Source organism: Ciconia boyciana, chromosome 2, assembly GCF_034638445.1.
Source record: "Ciconia boyciana chromosome 2, ASM3463844v1, whole genome shotgun sequence".
NCBI lineage: Eukaryota > Metazoa > Chordata > Aves > Ciconiiformes > Ciconiidae > Ciconia > Ciconia boyciana.
Window position 1 is genome coordinate 102218106 of NC_132935.1, and position 27912 is coordinate 102246017.

Below are 27912 nucleotides of genomic sequence, written 5' to 3' on the forward strand. Positions count from 1 at the left end.
AAAAGTGGCTTGTCATAAAATTAATGCAATTCTGGCGCGTAGCATAACCATTGTGTTAATACTGTCATCCTGTTCACCACCAGCAACAACAAAAAAATCGTGATACTGTGTAATACAAAGACAACAAAAAGGATAGTGTGGTGAAAAGTAGGGTGTACCTAGATAGATGGGTTTCATAACCATTCGTGCCCTTTTTGTAGTCAATAGCAATGTAAAATGAAATGCATGATGGGCTGTTTAAGAGGGAGAGATATATTTTATATTATCGTTAATTCTTCCCTCCTGCGCTTAGGCCACACCTACTTCAAAAGTGAATCCAGACTCAGATCTTGACAGAGATCATGACCCTGTTGAAACCAATGGCTGTTTTATCCTGGAATTCAGTGGAGCCAGGCTTTCATCTCTGGTGTTTTCCCCTGAACATGTCTTTTTTTGTGCTTTTGCTCCAAAGTGTGGTGTTTCTATTTCTACTTTTTTTTTTCCCTCTGTTCCTCTGAAAATGCTTTGAAAGCTTTTTTTTTTTTTTTTGAGCAATATACTATAAATTTGCTCTTGAGTCTGAGAAAATGTGGGGAAATATCACTTCACTGCCAAGCAGATAAGGTTGAGTTGTGGTTAGTCTCCGTAGTTATGTTTTTTCCATATACTTCTGCTTTCATCATAAAATGTCTTTAGTTTTGATGAAATGGAACAACAAGTGAAAAAACAAATATGCCAAAGAATCTGGTCCCTAACAGGCTGCAGAAACTCGGGTAATGAGATGGCTTGTGTCTCGACCTACAAAGCTAGGGCTCATAGAAATATAGATGGAGGCAGAACACAAGAATCTTTAAAAAGAAATGTTTTCTAGCAGCTTACGCTGTTATCATCATTGAAGTTAATGGTGATTCCTTTTTCTTTTTTTTGACACTTTAGTGTTGCATAAACAGTACTCACACCAATATTCAATTAAGTTATTCATCTGGAGGTAGGTATACCACAGTTGTCTGAGTTTGCCATGTTTCTCTTTGTTATATACAGACACAGTAACTACGCTTTTCTGAGGTCAAAATTTTTTTGATATTTCAAGGTTGGAGGCATTTGAAATAATGGCAGTTAGTAGAGGACATTGGTGATAGATTTTGTGCAATATTTGTATCATTCAGAAAACATGCGGAATGGAGGAGGTGGTGCAGTGTGCTGCATACTTGGTTTGGTTATGGTTGAAACAAATGTCTGATGAATCTTAGTTTAAATGTCCTGTTCATGACTTCTAATGATGGCAATGAATTATAGCTCTCACCTGCAATTCCTGTGTGTATGCACAGGCACACATATGCACCATTTTAGCTGAGGTAAAATTGCTAGCGAAGTCATCTCCAGCAGCTCTTCATATTACTCCTTTGAAACTTAAACCTACAGTTGTTTACAACTTACAGATGAGACCACGAGTTCCATTCTTTTCTTTTCCCCCCCCTTCCAATAGTTGGTAAGATTACATCCCTTTGTGAGTTTTATGGATACATCCTTTTTATAAAGGAGCAGAAATTCCAGTGCACTTCAGTGCCCTATTTGCTCTGTCACAGCCAGTTGATCTTGTTTCCATCAAGTGTTTTCTGTTCCAGCCAGGGAGTAACACACTTGTCTTCGCATTGGACTTTGATTTCTTGGCATTATACTCTCCGTTCCCAACATTTTTGTGGTTGTGAAGAGATACTTGCAAATGTGAAAAATAGTCTCCTCTGGTGCCTGTATTTGTAGTGTAAGTTCACATTTGATATGAGTTTAGCTGAATGTGAGACATGAAGATTAAGAACTGTCCTCTGAAATGTTTTCCCTTGTTTTATGAGAGTAATCTCATTTCTTTTAGAAGAAGCAAGTGAATGGCAGGCCAAGGAGCCCAAGCAGACAGATGATGTTTGATTTCACAAACCAGGTATTCAAGTTACGATATGTTCCTAAGACGCAGGACAGGGAACTCATGCTGTGCAGATCAATTTGGTTGTGTGTTTTCAAACAGTAGATCATCTGAAGTCAGACCTATGAGACCAAGTGAAAGCCTGGCACTGGTGGAGCCATTGGAGAGCTGGGCTGACTGAACTCTCCAAAGCGATTCTTCAAGAGTTTCAAGGGCTGCCAGCAGTTGGCTGCCCCCTTTGCTCAGCCCAACTGACGCTGTTTTCAGTTCGGTGGTGACTGCAAGGAGAGGTAATACCCTTTATTTAAGGGTATTACCCTTAAATATGTGACTGCAAGGAGAGGTAATACCCAGCTCTCTCCCATAAACCTTGGCTTCTTAGGTAGCCTTAGGTAGAACTGGCTGCCTCATATTAGTGTTGACTTTAATAGGAGTTTGGAGCGTGCAAAAAAATCGGAAGGCGGACAGGATTTTGGAACAGCAGTGTTCTGTAGTTGAAGATTTCTAGATGGATTGGTCATTCTGTTGCAGAGAAAGTTAGAAGAAATGCAAGGCAGTGAAGTTTTAGCTGTACTCCAGTGCTGCATAATGATGGAGACCAATAAATTCAGTTAAAACTCTAGACTTGCCGCAATCACTTGCTTGCAACACTGCAAATCCCATCAGGAGGAGAACAAAATAGAAAGAAAGAGCACTGTTTTCTCAGGGCGAAAAATCTTTTTAATAAATATAGCTTTATGGGTTTTGTTTCACCCTTGATGAGTCAGCTCAATGCTCCCATGTATGTTTATGATGTACACAATAGGAACTCAGCATGTATTCACTGGTCTTTAATGTTTTGTATTACCAAAGCATTTTTTGTACCCCAAACTTTATATCATAGGCTGAAAAGTGGACATATGCAATCAGAACACTGACCTTATGATTTCTCCTGAAAAATACTTGTATTTGAAGACATTATGCCAGCATACTTTGACATACAGGCAGATCTGAAGAACCTTAGGAGAAAATAACATAATCTGACATTAATTCATGAGGAACTGATGTATTATTGAAGAAAAGTCATTCCACAATGTGACCTTCTTTTTTTAAAATTATTTTGGTGGTTACAATTGCTTAGGTTGAATGAAAAGAACTGAGCATAGTCATAAATGCAAATTCAGTAATAAATGTCCCTGTGGAACATAGAAGTCCTGCAGTTTCTTGGTTATTTCACAAAGTGAAAGGATACATTTTTTTTCAAATAGAATTCTGTTAGTGTTTGTAAAAGTTATGGTTTTGTATGTAAAAGTTGCTCTTTTGGTGGAAAGTATATATTTTTGTTATACATTTAGATTGCTTTTTAGGCCAAAGCTGCATGGTCAGAATTCAGAAGCTGGTAAGTAATTCCCATATGAATGAGAAACTGGTGATAGAAGTGAAATGTATTTTTGGGGTAGTTTTGCAGCAATGTGCTTTACTCACAGAGGATGTGTGCTATTTTACTTCCCTGAATGTAGGCAAAAATCATCAGAGCTGTTTGTTTGTTTTCCAGAAATACCCCAAGTGGGCATAACTACAAGTGGTGTTCAGAAGAAGCTCCATCTTTCCAATGTCACCTTCCTCTTTGCTCTCACACACCCTTTGCTTGCTTTGTCTGAAATTATCTTAATCCATGGGTCTACAACCAGAAAAAAATCCCCTCTGTTCATCTGCTAGGTTCAGTTCTGCACAGGCCCCGAGCAGTTTACATCTTGGGTTGTCACGCCTATTGTGTGCAAATGTTTTTAAACATTTGGTTCCCCTTGTCATTGAGCCACAAGGACTTAACATATGTGCTGGCTTTTATGAGGTCTGTGATTATGTCTAGATTCTAGACGGTACCCACGCCTTCCTGATAGCTGCTAGAATATAGACCATATTCAAGCACGCACATACACATTTTTTTAGAAAAGATGAAATGGCTTTTTGTCATTCCTTAATCCTATGTCAAAGGGTAGAAAATGCAGGTTTTTTTCTCTGTGAGCTGGATGGACATCAGAGATTCTTCTCTTTCTTTGGGTCCCACAACCCTGCTTTGAAATGTCTTTTAAAGAGATGAAAAGGGTGTAGTTGTAGCTTTAAAACCATGAACTTTGCATATTACTTAAATAAATGGTTCTCCTTTTCATTCTGGGGTCCAGGTTGAGACAATACACAGAAGTATAAAAATATGGATGCCTTCTATTTTACTGTCTCCTGACTTCCCCTCTCCCCCCCTTTTAATTTATTTTTGGGGTCTGGAAAGAAAAGCGTGCCGAAAAGGCCCAGTGTATTGATGTGTGAAATTGAAGGAGTTGCTCATTCTTATGATACAGACACTGTGCCCTTTGACAGGGTTAACATAAAAAGAAACATACTGGAAAACACACACCTCAGTATGAAAAATTCCTTAAATTCAGGGTGTGTTCATACAAAGTGAAATTTCTACAGTGTGGAAAGCATTAAACCTGATCCAGAAAAAATGTGAGGTGCCCCAGCCATTGAGATGTGAATCTCTTTAATCCGCACAAGCATTAGAAAAATCTGAAACATGTGAAAGTTCAAAAGCTGCAAAGCCATTACATGACTTCTTATTCATTTCTCAAGTATTGTAACTTTCTATTGAACTGTGAAAAGGCTTTTTCTTGTATTTTTTTCTTTTCATAAGCAATAGATCAGTCGCTCACTAATATGTTATTGCACATTGTGAAGCTGTAAGTGAGTTTCACTTGGTTATATCTACTTGGATATAAATTCTTGATTTATTTTAGAGCATTTATGTAGCATTTCAACAGTTGGTAACTTGCACATTTTCAGCAGTTGCTGTTAGGGAGGGGGAAAAGGGCAAGACTGAGTACAATGTTTAAATTTTTTTTTTAAGATCCAAATCAATTTCACAGTAAGTTTAGAGGTAATTTTAATGACTAGCTCTAACTTTGCATGAAGGCTTTTTAACTGTATGTGTGCTAATTAAAAAAAAAAACCACAACAAAACTAACTTACAAAACCAAAGCCAAAGCAACACAAAATACCTTTTTTCAGCTTAATTTTACAGCTCTGAAATACACCAAGAGGACCTTCCAATTTGGTGAAAACTTACTTCAGAGAAAACGGTAAGTTACTGTTTGTAAAGGGATAGACCCGGTTGGTAACAGAAATGCTCAGCCCAAGGATTTCCCACTATCAACAACCCTCTAAAGTGTATACATGCCTAACTCCAAGGGCCAGAGTCTCCATGGCTGGCTCCAGGCTGTCCTTGTCCTGCCACAACAGCCAAACCTCCTGCGGAGGCTTGGGCAGCCTGGCAGATCTGGCTTTCCCTCTATGGGATTATTAATTTGTTTTGCATCTGCAATTGTAGTCTTAGGCTTATTTTTGATACCTTTGTCCTTGCTGTGGTCAGTTATAGCAGCCCTCAAGTTTTCAAATAGTTGTCTCTCACTGGGGTATGAGTCATGCTTTATGCTGTTTGCTTAAATGAAGTACTTGTTGAGATAAAGTTGCTGGGGAGGGGGGGTCCCATGCGTCTAATGGTTTTGTTCTAGGAGCTGCCAGGGATGTAGTGTTACACTGCAATGTCTGAAACAAAAATAGATCTTAATATATAGGGTAACAGGCTTTCTTAAGGGCAGGAAGAATAGAAAGTTTCATGTTGATTTGCCATTTGAAAACCGGCCATAAATTTTTGTCAGTGAAACTCCTGTGAGAAGATAGTATAGTGACAAAGAACAGTTGGAGTTGGTTTTTAAAATGACATGCAACTGCAGAATGTGACAAAGAGACTTTTTGAGTCCCCTCCCCACAAAAAATGTCTTCTACACTTAAAAAGACAGGGAGAGGCCTGTTTTCCACATGAAAATAGTTGGCAACCTGACTTTCATTGACTTGCCAAAAGATGTATCAGAAGAGTTGAGGTAATCCACTGATTTCTGAGGTGGCAAAGCAGAAAAGTGCAAGTACTCTGTGGGCTAGAGATGGGGGTGACTGCAGGAGCAGAGGGGAACATCAGCTGAGAACTCCAGGATCTCTGGAGGAGACCACGTTCTCAAGCAATGCTCATCATTTAGAGTTATAAAACCTAAACAAAACAAATGTCTCAAGCCTGCGCCAAGACCCAAAGAGTTTAAAGGTAAACATTAGATAAGGTTTAGCTATAGTCATTCTGTCCTCTGCTGCCAAGGCCTCGCAGCACAACAAAGGACTATTGATCAAAAAGGTCACGTAGAAGAGGGCAGGGTTTGAAGAAACTGAATTAAAAAAAAAAAAAAGCCCAAACGAGACAAATGCAAAAATAGTAACTCAGAGAAGAATGGAGTTCTGTACATCAGGCATTTCTCACATGCATTCATTTATTTGTCTGTGCAGATACAGTGAATATCTATAATTCTCTTGATTTGTAGTGTGACATCCCCCTGTAGTCTCCAGAGCTTAAAATGGCGAGTAATTCCACATGTCCCTCTAAATAAAATGGAAGAGGTGGCAAAAGAAAACATGGTGCTGTGCTTGGGTTTTCAACTTGATGCTGTTCCACTCTACGTGTCTTGCAGAGACACTTAAGGCTGCTCACACACATGATGGTAGCCAGTGGCTACTGACTTATTACTGTAGTATTTAGGCCTTCACGTGATAGCAGCAGCTGCTAAGGGATATGATATGAACAACCTGCTGTTATTTTGATCTTCACCAAATAGGCTTACCCCATATCCCACCCCGAGGTTGTGGGAAAGGAGAATAATTCTTTGTAGCTGGGATTAATCTGCAAGTTGTCAGCCTCTCATATCCTGAAAAATATTAATAAAGGGCAATTTACTCTTATGAGGCTGCTGTAAAAAGATTCTAAAATACAGAGATTCTAGTGTCATCCACAGATGACAATCTGCTAAGTGTGTTTGTGTTTTGGGGGCAAGCGGAAAAAGAGCATTCCCTGTGAATGACAAGTGCCAATCTCATAATGTCATATTACCATTACGGATGAATAAAGAAAAAGGCCCATTATGTTATATCTAACTAGAAAGAAACCTAACAAAGAAATATACTGTGTTGTTAGTGAGAGGAAGGATAGACTTGTGGTTAGGGCACAGGAGATGTTGGTTCAAATTTCTGGCTCTGCAAGAGACTTCCTCTGTGACCTTGGGCGACTCACGTACTGCCACGCTTCAAAACGGCAGTAGCACTCAGACTGGGAGAGAGATTTCCTAGAGAGATAAGTTCCCATTTAGGCACTCAAATGGGTGCCTCAGTGGCCAGATCTTCAAGATGGGCAAAAAGGTCTTTTGAAAATCTACAATAAAAGTAAGAACTACAGGACTTGGAGCCTTTTTTTCTTCTTCCCCTTTTTTTTTTTCCCTTTTCTTTATTTTCTTCTCTTTTTCCTGTGAAAGTCTGGCTCTGATACTGGTTATTGAGCATTTGAGAATCTGATCCTTGACCTCCCTTGGGATTCTGACTCTTGGTCATCTTAAGGCATGGTTTCCCAGCTGAAAATGGGGATAACAATGCATCCTTTATCTTACTGTCTGCCAGTTTTGTCTGTTTAGACGTCGAGGCTTTGCAGGGAGGGACTGCCTTCTACAGTATACAGGTATTTGACCCTAATCTTTGAGAGGTATTGGGAGAAACAGGGACTTGAGACATCAGTGTGATAAAAAGGAATGCATAAATGATGGTAAAAGCAGTGATTTTGAATAAGTGATGAACTCAGCTCAATAGTATTAAAACTGGTTTTGCTTGTTATAGAAAGAGAAGACAATTTGGGTCAGAGTCAGGATTTCTTCAAGACTTGGGAATGTTGAGATCCAGCCTTGTGGGTGAAACACATCTCTACCCAGAGTTAGATTAGAGTCTGTGCTGAAGTATGTTTTCAATTATATTCTGTTAGAAAAGTAATGCTGAAATTTATCTTAAGTTGTCACAGTGCTTCAAAGCATGGGCTTTTCCTCTCTTTAAGTCCTTGAACAAATGCAGGATGTGTTGAGACAAAACTGTTTCCAATTAAGTTGATGCATTCTGTTCTTTAATGTTTCAGGACTTCAAGTTTAAGTTAAAGAAAAATCCTGTAGCCAGAGTTCAGAAGGATGATTCAGATTAAATTGCCTGGAAAGCAGTCATTTGCCCGAATTTCTGTGGCTGCACCATGTCGGGTCCTCAGATAGCACAGGGTGACACATAGCCATGAACTTCAATGAAACTCTGCTGACTAATATTGACTGGGGATCCAGCTCTTCTCTGTGTCAGGTCACTGAATATGTAGGAGGGGCTTGAAGCATATGGATTAAGGGAAATAAAAGTGATTCCAGCAAATTTCTCTGTTGCTCGTATCCGATGTAAGTTTTTGCTGTAGTAAGTGTGCCTTGTTCAGCAGAAGTTGTTTTTGGAGTTCCAAGGGTTTTTCCCTGCATAACTGAAGCATTCCTGTTCATCACCCATCATTTTGTGGAGTGCTATCCTGAAAACTTCTGTCATGTTGAAGATTAAAAAGGGATTAAGAGTGAGTAATGGGTTTTTCAGGTAAATTTATGTACGTACACAGCACATTAATTGTTCAGGTTCAGTTCTCTGGCTCAAGACAAATACTTGCATGTTTACATTTGACACTCTTATTTGTCAATTCTTGGAGCTGCTGCTGTAGGGATCCCTGAACAAACTGCCTTAGCAGTCTTCTGTATCTTCTTTCTTTTATGTGCCACCTCCATGCCTGCTTCCCCTGCACAAACAATTCCCTGCTGAACCCTAGCCAGCAAGGTTATGCTAGAACTTAATTTGACTCACTGATGTTGACTGCTTTGCAACGCCTGGCCTGCTCAATTTTGTTTTCCCTCAAGGCCAAATTTAAGACTACTCAGAACACATACTCAAACTGGCTTTGGCGAAGGTAAAATATATGTGGAAATGATGATAAAAACAAATTCTTGCATTTTCATGATACTAAATAAGGAACAAAAATCATGTGACGTAGGAACAAATGGCCAGTTTCTCACTTTTGCCAATATCCTGTTGCAAGACTATGTGCAACTGACGGTCAGTGCTGAATGAGTTTTGGATTTTTTTAAACTTTGCAAGAAAACATGGGTTTTTTTAATTTATAAGAGTGAGGCTTATTGTGGACAAAGGTGTTACTGAAGGAATCCTCCTAACATTGTCCACTTGATTGGAAGAAGTTTGTGCAGGTATTCAGTAATGCATTAACCATCTGTAGGGAGCTATAAGGAAAAGATCTTCATAAATTACTGAGTAGCTTTGCTGAAGATCAGAATGTTTCTTCAACTTCTCTTCACAAAAAGAATCTTATCTGTGGGACCCTGGGTAGTGTTTTTACCATTAGTGCAATCTGTCATGCATTGTGTGTGGGACTGTGCAGTGACAGGGGTTGTAAGAACAGAAAGTCTTGGATTTCAGTTTCCTACTTGGTTTTGGTGTGTTTAATACGTGTGTTAAACAGTTAGGTCATTTAGAAGTTGAAATATTGGGCTGGGTTACGGATCTAAGTTATCTAGTTGGCCATAACTGTGAACCTACTTACACGTGGTTCTCTTAAAATTAGGTACAACTTACTTTGGTACTCTTAAAAGACCACTTTGAAATCTGGCCCCTGAAAACATGAGAAAATATCTAACACAACATTAAACCACACTGTAATTCAGAGCGGTGTCCTTATTTAGGCTTTTTCTTGAAAAGTCAGGTCAAACCTCTCTTCCATCTAAACTTTTAAAATTTTTTAATCACAAGCTGTTTTGAATAAACTTCCTGGACTCAGAAGATACTGGAATGTTGATGTATTTTGATGTATGCACCATGGGATAATTGTTCTGTTTCAGGGTGATATTTGGTTGTATTATCTGTGACAAGTATGCTGTTTCCCTTGTCTGTGTTTGTAGTCTTAGCAGCATGTTCTTTTCATAGAAAGAGGGTATGCTCGTCTCTTAGTATAAATAAGAAAACCCAAGAAAAATAACCACACCGTGACATGAGTCCCCTTAGAGTTGGGGATAATATTATGAATGCTCTCTTAATGAGGGATAAAAAAAAAGACGTTTATTTTGCTTTGGAAAAATGGGGTATATTAGATCTCATTCTGCAAATCTGGGCTGTGACTACTTTCTGCCTAGCAGCGTGCAAATTTTATGTTCTGTGTAGAACTGTATCCTGGTCACCGCTTTGAATTAATTATTGACTGGCTGAGTGAGTCCTGTCCACTTTCTAAACCGTAGCAGAAATATATTTCTGTGAGATGTCAGGCTGAGACTATTCAAATGAGCAGATTTTTAAAAAGAAAAAAAAAAGATTAAACATATCTAATGATAGAGTAGCAAAATCATTTGCTATAAATGGACAGGTGCCCGACTTAAAAAGAATGAAGAAATCTCTTTCCAAACCAGTGAGTCTAAGACATTTTTATTTAAAGTCTAACATATATTCAAGAGTTTAATTGACATACCTGACTATTTACTCTGAGAATCTATTCTGAAATTATTATGTTGCTCCTGTAAATGTACTAGTTTCCTCCAGACAAAGGACTAAATGATGTTCACAACAAACTATATGCATTGCCCGATACATGCCTCATGGAAGAGTGCAACAGGTTTATATCATCCTTTTCTTTCTACAATCCTTATAACTTATTTAGAGGAGAAATCACAGCTGCTTTTGTCCGAAAAGCATCAATGTTTTTATGACTGGCAAATATGACTGGCGATGTGACTCAGCTTTAACGAGAGTGACCTAGATCTTGCAATAACAGACATTATCTCAGTAGTCATAGTGGAGACATTTGAATGCTTCAGTTTTGCATAAATGAGACTGTATGCAGACAGATTATACCATGGCAAGCAGATCCCTAATAGTCAGAACTGCTGTGCTGTATTGACATACGGTTTGAGAGAGACAGTTTAAATATTATCAGTAGCTTTTCAAGCATTGAGTAAATAGGGCATATCAGTAAGTTGTATGGATGAGATAGTGAAGTTATGGATTTTACACCGGCTCAACTTAAACGAGACTATTTCCAGCAACAACTGATACATGTTTATAATAGGACAAAAGACAGCTAGGACATTACAGAGACATTGCCTGGTCTGTCTTTTGACAGAAGGATAGCATTTTGAACCATCCCTAGTTGACTGGCTTCATACACTTTCACCCACCTGCTGATTGCTGCTTGTGGTACTAATTTGATCTCAAGCTTATTTTGACAGAAAAGCATGTCTGTTGTGACAAAACCACCCTTGCACAAGATATTTGTGGCCAACACGTTAATAGTATGAGTGTGGGGCCCAACTGAAGATTGCATGATGACTCCAGCTTTAGCCAGCTAACACTGTGTTACCTCAGTGAGCTATTCAGGTTCCTAAAAGTTACATATGCACCAGAAAAACTTTGATGGGGCAGAGATTAAATTACTTTCCTTCCTCTCTTTTGTCTCTCCTTTCTTCACTTCCCCTCCCCACCCTCTGTCTGGCTTTCCAAAGAATGTATATTGATTTTTGGCCCTAAATTATCACTGAGACAATGATGGACAGAGAATTTCAATGTGGCATTGCTGTGCACTGGTCAGATTTTTATATACTTTTTCTAACAAATAACACTGCTGCTGTCAGTTTTTGATCATTTAAGCTAAAGACATGCGGAAAGTAACACCTCAACATTTTAAGGTGCTCAAATAGTTGCATTAATTTAACAATATATAAATGATTACTATATTGCATCAAAAACTTTCCACCTTTTGGCTGAGTTAGGACTGCATCTAAAGCACTAAAAAGAGATCCATCAGTACCTAAGGGCTTTAAGTTAAGTCTTTACATGAATTCATGGATGAGTTTACTTGGAAAACATTGACTGCACTGAAAAACAGAAGCTGGACAAAATTAACAGCAAATCCTCTCTGCGAAGTAGATCTGTTGACTGTCAGCTGCCCTAGATTTTAGAGTACAAACCTGCTCAGGTGGTTGCTGAGCATCAGTGGCTCAGAGAGTTGGGGAAATTAGCCTCTGGTTGGGAGAATAATTGTATTCCATTTGGGGAACTTACAAACTTCTAATATTTTAAATGTTTGAAAAGTGGTTTCTTTTCATTACTGTATTTGAAGGGCTGGAGGGTATTTTCTTTCTCTGATTTTAATACCTAATTCTCCTCAGAGGATCTTAGCGTACATGCTGCTTTATAAAGGCCACCTTTTGTTGTCCTTAGTAAAGCACCTCCCTCCCTCCTCCTCCTATTCCCTCCCCAGAACACCCTGTAAGTGGGTCAATAAAAACTGGCACAGTGAGAGCAATGGCTCCAAATAGAGGGACAGATCTCCAAACATCCTCCAAACATCCTCAAAGCACACATCCCACCTCAACAGCCCTGCCTTTTATCATAGGTAAGGTTTCAGTAAGGCTTGAGAATATCAGAAGAGTAAAACCAGGATTGTTAAAAAAAAAAAAGTCATAAAAAATTCCCACTACTTCCTCTTGAGGATCTCTCATGTTTCCTGCACGTCTGTAGAGGGGCTGTATTTGCAGCAGTAAGGCTATTTATTTTTATCTCAGATATAGTGCTAAACAAAGGGATTATTTTTCCCTTTTATCCTTCTAAACTGAGTTTATGGAAGGTCTCTTTTTTTCTCAACCCCAAACCAATACAAATAATAATGCACATCCTCTTTGATTGCTCTTTCCAGTATTTCATGAATAGCTGTTAATCTTAATGATCCTTCATTCCTATATTTGAATGGACCACTACCCATTCCTCATACACTCTGGAGGATGTATGTCAGGGCATACATATTAATTAGGCAGAACTGTGTAAGCAGTTTTTTCCAAAACCACCAGGGGCAGTTAGTCATCCAGACATTACATAATAAAAGTTCATAAGTTGAAAAGAATGTTCTCAATCATTTATGCTCAGTAAAAGAGAGGTTTTAAAGGTACAAATGAAATTAGATTTCGTGAAATTCAGAACTGAAACTTTCCCCTTATAAGTAACACAAATTACTACAATTAATAATTTAACTGAAAAGGCTCATATACATGTGGATATACATGCATGTGTATGCATCTTTATCTGGCTCTGCACTTCCTAGAAGTTGGTTTAGGAGCTTAGACTGGAACAAATCTGGCTGCTAGAGCGAGCTCCCCTGTGTTTAGGGAGACATTGCATAGCCACAAATGCTAATCAGCACAGCTAAGACAGCATCACACTTCAGTGGCCACAAAATAATTCAGTTTTGATGTGAGATGTGGAGGTAAAAGAACTACATCCATTTGGGTGTCAGTGAGGCTATAAAATCCAGAGCATAATGCACTGCAAGGGAGAAGGGATGAAAAACCACTTGCAGACGTAACCTGCACAGGGACAAAGTGAGGGATCCAGAAGGAAATATGAAGGAAAGAACTATGGAAAATGCTTACGGCCCTGAAAGAGAGTCTAAATGAACATTCAGAAGAATGCATTTTTCTACTTATCCAATATAAACAGCAGAGGGAATTTTGAAAACTGGGTCCTAGGTCTGTGGAAACTTGATCAGTTATTCCTGATTACCTTGATACAACTCATGCTATGTGTCTTAAATGAGGCTGTGATAGATACACAGCTTGTGTCAGAGAACATTTAATTATGTGAATCTGATTAAAAGCTACTGCATTGTAACAATGAAAATAACTAAAACATCAGTTAAAAATATAATGAATAATTTTAAAGTGCTGAAGATGTCAGGGTTCATTATTTGATTTTAAGGTCACATTCCAAGTGCACTCTATCATTCAGCTTCCCCTTTTATGGAGAATTCATTGAAAAGCAGAGGGGAGGGAAGATGGGGGGGGGCGGGAAGTGGTGCTTCCAGCAGATCCCATAAAATTATGCATTTTTTTTCTCAAAGATTGAGGTTAATCTTTTGTAGTTGTACTTGAACTTAATCTGCCTTGATTTATAAAAGGTATTAAATTTTCTTTTCTGAACTTAGCCCTCTACTTCTAGTATAAAATTTTACATTCAGTATTCTCTCCAGACTTGGGTAATTTCATTTCCCTTTACCCATCTCCATATGCAGACAAGCAGCAATGATTAGACTGTTGTTTGCTCAGCAACAACACCCATTCACCCCAAACCCTTCCTTTGCAAAGTCTGAAACCATTGCATTATATACTTCTGCTTTGTATCATCTTCCCTCTTGTACAGGGTAATGCCACTTTCTAAAAAGCAAGTAAGTTCTGTGAAGAGTTTTGAGTAGAGTTTTGCTTCAATTCAGTATTTTGACTTGAAATTAAAGGATGATTTGATTCTTCAGTCAAAGTTCTTTTTCTTTGGAAGAAAAGGTGAAGATTCCACTCATAGAAGTTTGTAAGGCAGATTGACTTCATGACGAAACTGCTAATGTCGTAGAAAAAGTGCCTGTTGGCAGAAATGCACCTAAGCAATTATTTCAAAAGTCTACAGTCACCTTAACTTCTGTAGATAAAACCAAGCTTCTCCAATGTTACTAGATTTAAGAAAAATGAGGTGATTTTTTTCTTTTTGGTCAAATAAATATACTTATTTCTTGAAGCTACGTGTCAGTAATAAAATGTGAGAATGAAATATGCTCTTACACATACTGAAGGTAAGTTGGTGTTTTTAGCAAAGATTTCACTGATATTAGTAGAATCTTATAGGAGAATTTGTGCTATTTGTAACATTGAGACAAATTCCTTTCTGATTGTCTTCTTGAATCCTTTTCACTGCTTTTGCACCTCATTCCCCATTCCTGATTGCTATCAGGTAGACAGTTCCTCCTTTCTTCTTCACTGTCTTTAACTCTTATGAACACAATTTAAACCCCCTTTTAGCAGACTTTTTTCTGATCCTTCCAGCCAAGGAAGGATCTAAAGCAAACAGGAAGAAATCATTGTCACACAACAAGTTGTGGAACTCCCTGCAGCTGGCAGTTTTGGAACACAAAAGTTTAAGTGTTTTAAAGTAAGAATATCCATGTTTGTGCAGAACAGGCCCACAGTAATGTTCAATGGGATGGCTGCATCAAATATCCACTCCAGAAGGTCCATCACGTCCTGCCCACAGAGGACCTGAGAATAAGAGAGCTGCGTATCTCTAACGGTCTTTTCCTGAACATCTCCTACTTGCCATTGTTAGAAACATGGCAATGGACCAGATAGTTCTTTAGAGCAAACCAATACTTCAGTTCCTGTGTAAAGCATTCCTTCTCCCCTCAAGGCCTAAATTTGCCTGCTCAAATACATATTTGAGCTGCATTGCCAGTGTGCAGTTTAGACTGAAAATTCTTTAGGGCAGAGGTAATATCTTCCTTTTAATGACTGCCCTGTATGTAAAGTCAAGGGCATAAATAATCTTGATACTAAATACAAGGAAAAGTCCAGTTCTGCCCTCGTATAAGTGAGAAGCAGGATGCATTCTCTGACATAGATGACTGTTTATGATTTGCATCAATGGTTGTCTATGATATTTTCATAGTGATTTCTAATTTTTCTAATTTCAAACTGAAATGGAAGGTTGTTTTGTGATAGTCCAAGATTCTTTTCTTATGTAGTTGACTTTTTCAAGTCTAATGGTTAATTATTGAATGGGCAGTGGTTTCTGCAGATTTGGTAATACCAAATGGAAGCTGGGTGATGTTTTTGCCTTTAACATATACTTAGGTGGGTATCTGCAGGACAGTGTCTCAAGAATAGAGAGGAAAGAAAGGGTCTATCATCAACAAACTCAAGGACTGCAGCCCAGAAAATTCTTTGTTTTTTAATGTGTTCCATTGATACGGGAATTGTCTTACCAGTAGAGAGCAAAAACAGAATGATAAGCCCTTGTTTAACTGGAATACTTTTTAATAAATAAATCTAGTGGTCATTTATCCAAAAATTAATTACTAAATGTTTGTACAGTTCTTAGAGTATGTATCCATTTCAGTATGCCCGCTCATGGATGTTATCTTAGGGGCTGGCAGAGTAATATTGCAGAGTGACTGGAACCTTTTGAACTCATCAGCATGACATCAGCAAGTAAAATCTCTGCAGTGCTCTAACCTGAGAATGTTTTCATTGTAGTTGTTGAAAGTCAGTGTACAAGACTGGCTTTGGGTCTAGGTGGAGAAGAATGACAACTTGGTAAACTACACATTAAAAAACTGATCTCTTATATACAGAGGAGAGCAACCAGGCAGGAAAACAATAAAATCTATTGCTGAAATTAGCCTTCAAGCAGGGGCCCCTTAAATGTCAGGAGAGGTTTTGGAGATGTGTGTTATCAGTATTCATAGAATCATAGAATACCAGGTTGGAAGGGATCTCAAGGATCATCCAGTCCAAAGTTTCTTGGCAAAAGCACGGTCTAGACAAGATGGCCCAGCACCCTGTCCAGCTGAATCTTAAAAGTGTCCAGTGTTGGGGAATCCACCACTTCCCTGGGGAGGTTATTCCAATGGCTGATTTTCTCATTGTGAAAAATTTTCCTCTTGTGTCCAATCAGAATGTCCCCAGGAGTAACTTGTACCCATTACCCCTCATCTTTTCCATGCGACTCCTTGTAAAAAATGAGTCTCCATCTTCTTTGTAGCCACCCTTTAAATACTGGAACATGCTTATAAGGTCTTCCCTATTATTAATATTATTAACATAGTATTAATATAGTATGTTCAACTGTCTCCAGCGTACGGGGACAATATCTGGTTCTTACCTGTGAGACTTGTGGAAAATGACCATGCCACCTATGTGCTTGAGTAGATATCTTGCCATTGTAATACTGCATAACACAGGGTCAGAAATTGCTGACAAGGTGCCAAAGTTTGTCTGTGCTGCTTGTAGCACAGAGACGTGCAACATGCCGAACTACCACTCTTTTGTAAGTGAAAAGCATCATCAAATGCAGTGAGCCAATTTTCCTCCTATAGATCCTTGGAGCAGCCGCTACAAATCCTGTTCTTGAGCAGTCTGGGTGTGCAAAGGGGAATGACACTAATACCAAATGTATCCATGCTCATCGAAGGCTATATAAAGGTTTCTTTTTTGACTTAGAAGTCATTTGCAGAACTTCAACCTGGATTACTTGAAATAATAGAGCTGTCACTAATATGGTATTTTTTAAAAGCGGGTGCAAATTACACCCTTTTGCAAGAGCCTGCTGGGTAATAGCAGAAACAAAACAATAGAAATGAGGCAGACTAGTGAGAGGAAGCAAGCATAAATCTAAGATGCTGAATCCTAGGGAGACAAGAGTAACTTCCATTATGAATAATTCTGCTTCTCTTAATTTATTTCCTGTCTCCATCCCTCAGCATTTCTATTATTCTGTAGGGCATCCTATTACTGATTTAGATCAATAAGTAGGCTTCCCAAGATGTTTGTTCTTCATCCAGTTTTACATGCAGAATAGTTGGGAGGGTGTGGACACTAAAGGGAAACAAACAGCAATGCTAATTTCAGTATTTCTTCATTTGTAAATAAAAATTTGTTTTGCATGAGTCTATATTTGGTCTTTGCAAACAATAACATACTGTTTAAAAGTGCATTTTAAGTGACTATGATTTGACTGCAAATATTGTCCTAATAAGTTCTGGATGTAAAGTGGAAAGCTAAATGATGGAGCCTTGTTTTGGAAAGTCTGTTGTATTTAGTTCTGACTTAGTAAATGAAGCAATAGCTCATGAAGTGTTCACAAGCTTTAGAAAAACTGTATATGGTTCTGTATATAGCTAGAAGGATTACTGATAAGTTTTCAGACAACATTATGGGTCATAATACCACTGTTTCAAAGTCCACGTTTGATTTTTGCTGCTTAGATTAATTTTGAAAAAAGGGTACTGTTAGGAATCCTTGTTGTACAAGAGTCCTGAAGCAATATAATCTCATCCCTTCTGAACGTCATAGAAAATTGGTTCCTGTCTTTTTTCTTCTCTAAATAACTTTTGGTTTCCTGGTAACTCTCAGGCTCATTCTTTTAATCACTTCACAACGTGTAGAGCTGATGGGTAGGGGTCTAGAATATTTCCCCATCCCCACAGGCATTTTCACAGTGCAGCTGTTGATCATGTGAACATATTCATGTTTCCTTCACAGCTGACACCCTGCAAATGTCTGGCGTGCCTGGAGATGGTAAACATGTGTTCAGAGCAAAAGGAGCTTTCTTATAGGGACAGCGTGTCAATTTTCTAAGAGGTGAGGGAATTTGAAGTGAAAATAAGGGTTTCTTCAATTCCATTAAGACAATACAGACCATCAATGAATGAGAAGAAAGTGTGTCATGCTGTGGTATGGATCTAGCAATCCAGACATCAGAAAAACAAATAATTGTCTTTATTTTTATTCCCTTAGAAGTAACGGGTTTCAGAGCAAAAAAGCTAAATGTTTCACAGATTTTAGATTTTTAGCTTGTCTCACCTCACTTTTTTGTAAGAGATTTTCCTTAGCTGCCTCTTTAAAACTCTCTTTTGCTGTGAAGTTTATTAAAATTTTGACAGCTGTCAGACTAGGGATGTGCTGAGAATGCTGCCTATCACACTGACCAACTGTGTCACTGCTTCTTTGTTCTTCCATCTGTCTGTCTGTATCTGTTTGTCATTTTTTGTCCCAATCATACTGTAAGTGCCTTTGACACAAGTAACGTTTTTGCAGGGTGTTTTGTACAGCACCTACACAATCGCTCCTGATGCATGTCATCCACTTGTGTGTTGTTCCGTTTATTGGGTTCCCTTTTCTAGCTGAAAAAGATCAACCCCCCCATTATATCAAATACAGGAAACCTCATATGAACGCAATTATAATTTTGACAAGAGTCTAAAATGTTTAAAGAAGAATCTCCAAGGCATTAAGTTCTGTCAGTGCTTGCTTCTTCACTAAAGCAGAGCTCATGCCTTTATGCAAGGATTGAATAATCCAGTCAACTAATTAACTATACCTTCTGTCATTTTTTTGAACCCTTTCATTTGGGAGTGCATGCATGTTTCCCTCTGTAACCTAGTGAACCTAATATAAGACAGTGAATTGTCATTTGAGCTAATCTAACCATATTCTTTTCTCTATTTAAGGAAATAATAAGGCTACAAGGACACATTTATTGCATATCAAATTATTCAGGTCTTTTGTGTTCAGTGAAGCTCATTTAAACAAAAATCTGATAAAGGAATAAATATGTAATGATGCATATTTGGGTATATATGCATATTTGGGTATAGATGCATACTGGGTATAGATGACATATCTAATTCTAATGTTAACGGACTTAGTACCAGAAGATAGACATTTATGCTTCTGTATTCTACACTGCATAAATCACCTGATTAAGTATGTTAGGCTTATATGCCAGCAAAGCGCACAGCTGCGTTTAAGGTTAACCTTAAATAAGAACACATATCTGTCCCCACAATCTTCTTTTCTTCTGTTAGTGCATGCTCCGTAACTACCTCTGAGCTACTGATCTTTCTCAGTCTTTTTCAACAGGAAGGATCCAGTCTACTGCTGGCTTTCTGCTTGCCCACCACCTTACTAAGTCCATCCTTCTTGGTACTTCTCACACCAGTTCTCTCCAGCTGCTCCAGGCAGTGAGCCAACTGACTGCTTTGTAATCACACCATCCACCTCCTTGAGTCGTGAAGATATGTCATCTTTTGTACTATTGTTCTGTGGATGAATCCTTATCCTGTCCTAATGAGGATATTAAAGATGAGGCAAGCTTTAATATCTGGGAATAGTATTTTCTCAAGTCATATAAAGCACATAGGTACACAGACAGATGGATTGCCTCTCCAGTGGATGTCTTGTCTTGGAAACACTTCTTGATATTTCAAGTAATATTTCCCAGTTTCCTAGATATATTCTATTTGTCAGACACCCCCCAGCTACAGAATGGCGAGTTTCTAAGCACTCAGCTGTGCTGTAGGCCTCTCAAGCTGTAGGGAAATGGATTTTCACCATTTGCAAAAGTTTGTATTTTGCTAAATTATTTAAAAAGAAACTCAAACCCACAAACAACCAAAAAAACCCTAGCACTCCCAGCTCTCACCACCTTTCAGTATTACAACCAAAGCAAAACTCTTTTCTTATACCATGAGAGATTTTACATTTCCACCTTGCAGCTTGCCTTTTTAGAGGGGGAGGGAAAGGAATGGAAGAGAAGTGTCAGTCTCTGAATAAGTCCTCTTCTTCCTATGTAAAAGTTCTTCAAGAATGAAAGAGAGAAATTTTACCAAGTCACTATGAAGCAGAAAGAAAAACTGCAAAGTAGTTCTGTGGAAAATTAATAGTGATTGTATTTGTTTAATTTTGGTTTAAATTTTTTAAATAACAGCATGTTAGAAGTAAAAAAAGAAGACTTAACTCTACTGTAAATACTAACATGTTAGGACTGACCTGTCTGTTGTTTGGCAGAGTGGATTAAACCCCACTACAGGAACAATTACTCCCAGTATAATTTGGTGCTTCACTGTGAAACAGATACATACCTTCTTAAACATAGTTTAAGGCATGAGACCTGGTCTTACTCACATAAACCCTTATTTGTGTGTCCAATCCCATCTTTCTTAATTCATGTCATAGCACTGAAGGAAAACCTATGTGTATATGACTCAGAGTTCGGAGGCTTGGACACATTAGCAAGAATAAGGCAGTTGAACATTGTGCATTAATGAAATAGAATGAAAATAAATGTCAGCTGAAAGCAAGTCCCACCCACAAACCAGTTCAGCAAAGTGAATGAAGCAGAGAGGACAGCAGTGACCACAATGACATACAGCAAGACATTATGGCTTCACACTGCATTCTGTCTCTGAGCAGTCATTTGATAACACTGTGATCCAGGAACATAGTAATCCATTTCTGTACATTACCATAGCATGACCTGCTCAGCTTTACAACCAGTTGTTTTGTGATTATTTTTGTCCACTTGTTACTTTATGTTCTATTTTGTATCAATGAGGATAGAACATTTTATATAGATTCATCAGGGAAAGGACTTTTTTTTTTGGGGGGGGGGGGTTGTTATTGAAGACTTTTTATGTTCACAATAACAGGACTTCTAGGCTTGTGTCTGCATGAGATGAACTGCATTTTGCATCGTTGTCTTCACCTTCACATTTGGGGTTGTTACCTTCACCTCCCTCTGTTACTAGCCCTAAGGCACATGTTATCTCATATCCACATGCATTCTGTCATGTCTCATTCTTTGACTGAATAAAAACCATGTATGGAAGAGGGGAAATGAAGGGCTGGATTGAATTCTGTAGATATGCATGGAGGAGGTACTCTTCATGCAGATTTGCCCCTTCCTGCATCCAGGTGGTAGTTGTGGGAAGCAGCCGCCTTGATTTTTTTCCATCTTTCTTTTGTAGAAACCATGTGGGGCTTTGTGCAAGTCTGTGTTTATACATCACCTTTTGTATGCAATACCACATTCAGCTCCAACTTTATGGGAAGGACAGCAGGTTCCATCTACCACAGCAGGCATAGCATGGATTCAGCAACAGGACACCATGAAGCAGCTTGGATGGACTTCAGTTGGGTACTCCCAAAATCAGCAACACTGTAGAAGTGGGACTTTAGCTCCAAAACTTCTCTGTCTTCCCCCTGGGTGTACTGTGGTAAGAATTTGCTGCTCTCTGGAAGAATTTGAATGAATCTCAGTGCGTAGTGCTTTTCTTTACAAGTCCTCTATTTGGAAAAGGCCACGAAATCCTTCTAATGAAATGAGTGTATATCAGTATTTTCACACAAACACATTTCTAGAAGTGTTTACCATTTGAACTACTGGTTAGGAAACCTCTTCAATATCTATTAGGAATGATACAGACAGATTTAGAGTCAAGAACTGAATTTTCACAATTTGAATCTTGAATATGTTGATTAAAATTTATTTCAATATAAAAGATCCCTGCAGGGACCTACCCTCAAGGATTGTGTTTTTCAAGGCTTGATCTGCGTATCACCTAAACCTGTCTTTGCTTGCTTTTACTTGACGGAATGGATATCTTTGCACTATAGTTCTGTACTTCCTGGCAATTTTATAGACTGCTCTTGTATGGAAAGTTAATGTCATTGCCACTAGCCCAAAGGAGTTGCACAAGGTGAACGAGGGTAATCCTATGTTAGCGTCTAGTCTGAGTATCAAGATGGAGGACAATCTCAGTGCAGAACCTCATCTAGATAATGCATCCGGTCCTAGTGAAGCATCAGGTTTCTTTGTGGCTTTGCTGTGAACCTTCAGTGGAGCCAGACAATCTTTGGGTTATCCATAGAGTGCATTGAGAGATAGAATATTAATTATTCTGAGGGGAGAATTCTGCTCCCCCCTTTACTCAATTCTGCACTGACTATATATGGCTATCCTCTCCTGAATCATCTACTCTGTATTAAGCCAATCTTTACTTAGCAGATGGCGGTCTGGTCTCTGTGCTGAAACCTGTGACCCAGTTAGATGGTACAAGGCAATTGGGGATGCAAAGAACAAAACTTGTCTCATTTCTGTTTTAAAGTAAGTCAGGTCGGTGTTACTGCCAATAATATTCTCTTCTGTATTTTTAATACACATGAATATCATGTACCTATGTTGGTATTCTTTGGGGATTAAAATATAGTATCAATTGTTTATGCCATATTACATTAGCCATTCCACTGAAGTCAACAGGAGTATCCACACAAGGAAGGAATGTAGGTCTGAGCCTTTGATTTCTGTAGCATTCTTCTTTAACCAAACCAAAATATTACTCTGTGTTTGGATTATGTTCAGTTGCAGCTGAGAGATGATTGTTTGTCTTCCAGATTCCATTCACATGACTATCTTTTCATAACTGATATATGATAATTTATACTACATGCTCTCAGGACTGTGTCATGTGAAAAGTAATATTTAGATAGCCAAATATCTGACACAAAAAGTATACAACTATCACACACACACATGTTTAAAAGTCCAAGAAATCACATCTCCCAAGTTGCTCATATCTTTCCCTTTCACTGTTTGTGTTGGTTTTCTTTCAGTAAATACAACTGCAGATCTTTGGCCTGTGCCACATGTCAAATAAGGATAAGAACCCTCTACATGGAAGTCAATTTTCAAATGTAAATGGAGCAGATATGTAAATCTCAACAGTTTCCCTATATAATATATATCTTTAAACTGCCAGGTTATGCAGGTGTGTGTGCAGGGGGTAACTTGTACATGCAAGTGCTCATTTATGATGATTAAACAATTTGTGTGGGGAAAATAAAGTATGTTTAGAGCATTCACTTTGGCATGTACACACTTTGCCAGAGTAATTGATGGAATGAATATTGAATACCTCATCTAAGGACACAAAAATACCGAACTGCCTAAAGTCACTAAAAAAGGAGCAGAGAGCAAAGGATTTCTGTATTTTTCTCCCCTGACAATATTTTGCTAGATTCTGAGTATCTTATTCTGTGCACTGTCTTGTTTAAACCCAATGTAATGACAGGAATGCTTGAATATTCTTTATTACTTTGCAATTGCTGGGGAAATTGTAAGTAGCTAGAGTTTAGATTTGGAAGTATTTAACTACTCCATTTCCATCTGAATTAACATATAATACCATCTTTAATTCTGTATTTATCACAGGAAATTTTTTGCTTGAAAGATATACTTCTGGGAATATGTTAATTGTCGTGTGCCATAATATCACTTCTGAAAGGAGTAAGTCTTTAAATACGAGAGTTCAGTAGGACTGTTCTTAATCTTTGCTATAGTAATAAATACTGAATGTCAGACCTTTTCAAAGATCCAAATTGGAAATGTCTTTTATCTCACTAAAATGAGTGGAAGCTCCACACATGTACTATGAAAGTAGGGAATTGTTACCCCAAATATACCTTGCAAGGATAATTGGAAAGGATTAATTTACTTCATGTGGCTTTGAGGGAGATGAATAGTCTGCTGTGTTCCCAGGAAATAGAGAGTTCAGATTCTTTACTTTTGCTGGTGCAGAATTGTCTGCAAAGTTTGCATGCTTAAGTAGTTTTAGGTGTACCTGTCCTTGAAGAAGTAATCCAAACCAAAAACTCCAGTTTTCCCCATCTGAAGCTTATTCATATTGCAGCAGTCTTTTTACATGAAATTTTGAATACTGAAAATATTTTGTCCCTTTGTTTTTAATACTCATGTAATAGAATTCCTTTCAAATGTTGAAGTGGAATAAGTTATACATGTGCATATTTATATGTATATATAGATTTAGAAGACTGTCTCGATAGAATTAACCCATGTTAAGGTTGGTTTAGATGTGTGCTAGCAGGTATAGTTTGAGGCAGAGAGGCTCAGACTGAGAGGTTTTTTTCAGTTCTGGGTGGGAAGCTGGTTAAGCTGTTGTACTACTCATCTGCTCCCGTAGTTTTACCTGAGTTGCATTTTCCTTGCTTAGTTCTCCCCTTCTTATGCAAAGTCCTCCCCTTCTTATGCAAAGTCTCTGGCTCAGCAGTCTAACTTTGACCTATTTGACCTTGCCCATTTCCTTTCCGCTGCATGGCAGTTCAATAAAGGTACTGTGCAAGCAATCCCCTTTCTAGCATATTGCCAACTGGACAGAAGCTGACATGAACCTTCTAGGAAAGCTGAGATGTGGTGTAATATCCAAATTCACCCACAGTCAGCAATTTTTAGGTGTTATCTCTGAAACGCAGAGGTGATTGAGTGGATGTGCCATGAAAGAATTAATGGAATATCCACTTTAATGCTCTCCTAAGAACGAAGGCATGTTCTGCAGAAACCCAGTCCAGCATGTATGCTAACACAGCAGCATTTGGGTCAGCTGGACCTCCCATGAGGTGAGACTCTGTAGAGTCTCTGCAGTCTGCTGTAGGTGTCTCTGGGCTAGTCCCCCCTCAACAAAGAGGTTCTCTAGAAACAAAATCTCCAGGAGCTGTATTTAGACATATAGCTTCAGGGTGGAAGGAATCCCAGAATCCCATTAGGAAACTGTTCAGCTCTAGGGTTGCAAGAGTATCCAACGGTGTGGGAACATCTACTGCACTGGTTGGTACTAAGGTACCAGCATTCAATGTTGACAGATGCAGATCAGAAGTCTGCATTTCTCCCTTCATCATAGGTGCATGGGAATCTGCTTGAATGTAGGGAGGAGGTTGCTTATCAGCTGGTATGGTGAGACATAGAGTCAGCCTCAGCTGCAGACTCAAGAAACCATGTAATAGATGAGTTTTATAAGGTATATAATTTTGTGAAGCAGCGTAAAAAGACAGTGACAGCTACCCAAGAGTGGCTATAGAGTTGTAGAAGAAAGTATTTCCAGCTATGAAACACCTATAAAACATCAGTAGGGGATTTATAATGTTCTTCAGTGGGAAAAGATCCTTGGGATAGGACGTACGATGCTTAATGCTGTCATCTAAAAGATATTTACTCTGTTTTAGTTGTGTAGATGTCTTCTTAGTCAATGGATCTGTGTATTGCAGAGCCCTGTCTTGAGCTGAAAGCTCAAGAATGAAAAAAATTGTATCTTTTCACTCATTTGAACACAGAAGGTTGTGAGACAGCTAATTTTGAGGAAATACAGGTAACTTTGTGCGGAAAACCTTAGGTGACACAAAGCCTACACTTGTTCACAAAAATGGCTTCACAGAGGATGAGAAACGCCTCAGATCCTCAGAAATCAAAATAACCAAGCACTAGTCAGATGCCAGGCCCGTGTTTTACTGTGCCATCAGCAAGTCAGACTATTTATTTTGTGGAAAACTGACTGCTGCCTCTTGTTCAAAGCAGGGGCTACACCCATTTCTTCGCTCCTGTGGCAGCTCCTGGTCTTCTCCTCCAAGTGCTGCTTTCCGAGTCTGGACCTCCTACATTTCCATGTTTGTCGGCAATGCGCATGACTAAAATGGTATTTTCATATTTTAGTGCAGTCGAGGCCCCGTAAAGCAGAGGGTTGCAAGTGTGAAAGAGAGATATGTTGTTCCCTAATGGCTTATTACCATCCCATTTGCAATTCAGATCAGTTCTAAATTGACTGAAATTTTTAAACACATAGCAGGCAGTTTAAACTAATGATTGTCTGGAGGTTCACATCTGACATGAACTAAGCTTCTGTTCAAAACAAATTGCAAATAATTCCTCCCTTAGAGTCAAAATGTCACTTTTTACACTGTGCATTGTTGCCAGATTTTGTCAGTTACATTAAAAAAACCACACCAAAACCCACAAAAAACCTGCTACCTGCTGAATATTCTGAAGTAGAAAGCAGAGTGACACCGTGGTTCTTTCCCCCACCCCCTCCCTTATATACAATAATGTATACGCGTGCCTGGCTTTCTGTAGCCTGATGACAAGTCCTTCCCCCCGCTCAGCTCCCCCAAACTCCTCAGCCTGCGCGGAAGGCCCCGGGGGCAGCGGTAGGCCCAAGTTGCCTAGCAACCCCCAGCAGGCAGTGGGGCTGCCGCGGCCTGCCTTGCCCTGCCTCGCCCGCCGGCCTCTCCCCATTGCTGCCGCGGTTAATCGCTAACCCCCGCTTCAAACCGTGCGTTTTGCCTTGGTCCCCCTCCCTGTCGCTGGCTTGCCCAGGCCTACACAACCGTGGTCCTGAAAGTAAGGGTGTCAAGGGTGGCTGCGGCATGTCGGAGGGACCATGAGCACCGCACAGATGAGGCGCCAGGTGCCCTGACGGGCCGTGCTGTGCATTGTGCTCTTCGGTGAACGATGGCCGATGCTGGCACAGGGCTTTAGAGCTGACTTTTCTTCTGGCTGCGGAGGTGTAGTAAAACGGGCTTAATCCTTCATTGTTTCCATTTTTCAGCACCCTACCTTGTAGCGGCTGCTTAAAAAGTAATTCAGAGTTTGAGTTCAATTCCATCAGGATTCCAAAGTCCATAGGTTTGATGATGATAAGAGGGGAAGCTCTTTAAAAATGTCCAGTGGGGTGAAAAGGGTATGTTTAATGTGTGATTGAAATTGGGTTTCCCTTGAAAGAAATAACCCATCTGAGGGGACTTACTGGAGAAATCTTGATGACTTACAACGACTGATAACTACTTGTGAATAGGGAGGTATTTGCTAATTTCTAAAGGGAATGAGTTTATGCAGAGAAAAAAAAAAAAAAGAGTCCCGTTCCCTTTTATGTAATCCTTGTGTATTTCTGCTTTGTAGGTGCTGGCCACAGGAACAGGGTTTGGGACAGTCTTTCTTTTTTACCCACGGTGTTACTGGATCAGGTATCTTTGTTAGATATTATGTGAAAGTCTGTGTTACTTAACTGACTTGTGGCTCTGGACTCTGAAAAAAAAGACTGTTTTTCAAAAATTATCACAAAGAACACTCTTGCGTTCATCAAGCTGCTTGTTCAGTTCCTATTTATGTTTTCATCTTGAACTGTGTATTGATATACTTCATACAACATTGCATTTCTGAAAAGCTTTTGCATCGCACACTGTCATACTCACTGTTTTTTTGGTCCCTTTTTCCACTGAGAAGTATTTCTTGAACTGTTGTTAAAATGGTGGGTTGATAAGAGATCCCTGCTGAAGGAATATTTTCTCATGAGAGAGAGTATGGTGAAATGACATGCTTCTTACCTACTAAAATAGCAATTTCACTGAAAACTTTAATTTTCTTTCTGAAAATTGTGAATCCAGAATTGGTTTCTGTCAATAGGTGGGAAGAAATCCTGAAGCATCATTTGATTGGTTTGATTTAGAATGTCTCTGTATTTGTGGGGAGGGAAAAGTTGAAACCAAATGAAAGAGACTTTTCTTTGCTAAATGTCAGCTTTCCTACTACATGTTCATTGCATGTAAAAAATTGCATTGCATGGTTTTTTTTTTAACTGAAAGGAGATGGGAAATGTAAAAAAGCATTTCTTAAGATGTTCCTAACTTTATGACCTTTTTAGGAATATCTACCTGCTTGTAACTAGCTCTAGGAAAGATGTGCATATGTATAACATTTTCCTTATGCCTTCAATATGTACAATTGAAATGTGATATACTTTGTATTTTACAAAAAACAACAACAACAAAAGTCTCAGTTTACTGATTATGGATATGGATTAATATAAAATAAGTTTATGCTTTCAAAACAACCTTATG

At 38.8% G+C, this 27912-nt stretch overlaps 1 long non-coding RNA gene across 2 annotated transcripts; it reads left to right on the forward strand.

The window, feature by feature from the left end:
* Positions 1 to 931: 931 nt before the first annotated feature.
* On the forward strand, positions 932 to 27912 carry LOC140647028 (uncharacterized). Of its 2 annotated transcripts, XR_012040639.1 has the most exons (5): positions 932 to 1915; positions 4953 to 5010; positions 21201 to 21449; positions 23444 to 23518; positions 26975 to 27912. It is a non-coding gene; the product is annotated as an uncharacterized lncRNA (long non-coding RNA). The 2 variants fall into 2 exon arrangements; XR_012040640.1 differs by lacking the exon at positions 23444 to 23518.